Source organism: Pteropus alecto, unplaced genomic scaffold, assembly GCF_000325575.1.
Source record: "Pteropus alecto unplaced genomic scaffold, ASM32557v1 scaffold311, whole genome shotgun sequence".
In the NCBI taxonomy this organism is placed as follows: domain Eukaryota; kingdom Metazoa; phylum Chordata; class Mammalia; order Chiroptera; family Pteropodidae; genus Pteropus; species Pteropus alecto.
This window is the reverse complement of record NW_006431916.1, coordinates 972,838-973,575: the sequence shown is the minus strand read 5'-3', so window position 1 is coordinate 973,575 and position 738 is coordinate 972,838.

Genomic DNA, 738 nt, shown 5'->3' with positions numbered 1-738 from the left:
ACAATGACACAGCCTTCCAACCAGGCCATCCCCACGATCTGACCATGCTGTGGTGACAGCTGTTCACCTCTCTATGGTACTGCTCGTTTTCTCACTTGGATCCCCAGCCTTCACACTAACTTCTACCTACTACCCTTCCAAGAATTCCTTTCCTGCTTAAGTAAGCCAGAATCAGTTGCTGTTGCTTGCAGTCAAGAACCCTGACTCATTCTCCAAAAGGGAAAAAGAAAAATACAAAAACCTCTTGTAGAAAAGATGGTAGGAAAAGATGGAGAGGCAGAGGTAAAAAAAGAGGTGTTAGGATTTGAAAAAAAATAAAATAAGGTTTTTTTTCTAGAATTAGCAGAAAGCAATGACAGCAACAAGTCTTGTCTATTAGTCAGCCATAAAAAAAAAAAAGAAGAAGAAAAGAAAGCCTACTATTTGCAATGACATGGATGGACTTCGAGGTTATTATGCTGAGTGAAATAAGTCAGAGAAAGATAAATATCGTACAATTTAATTTATACGAAGAATCTAAGGAACAAAAAGAACAAACTAAACAAAAACAGACTCACAAATACAGAGGATATTCTGGTGACTGCCAGGAGGGAAGGGTGTTGGGAGGCTGGGAGAAAGGGATGAAGGGTTAAAGAGGAACAAATTAGTAGTTGAAAGATGGTCAGGGGATGCAGAGTGCGGCATAGGGAATGTAGTCAATAGTATTATAATGGCTATGTATAGAGCCAGAGGGGTGAT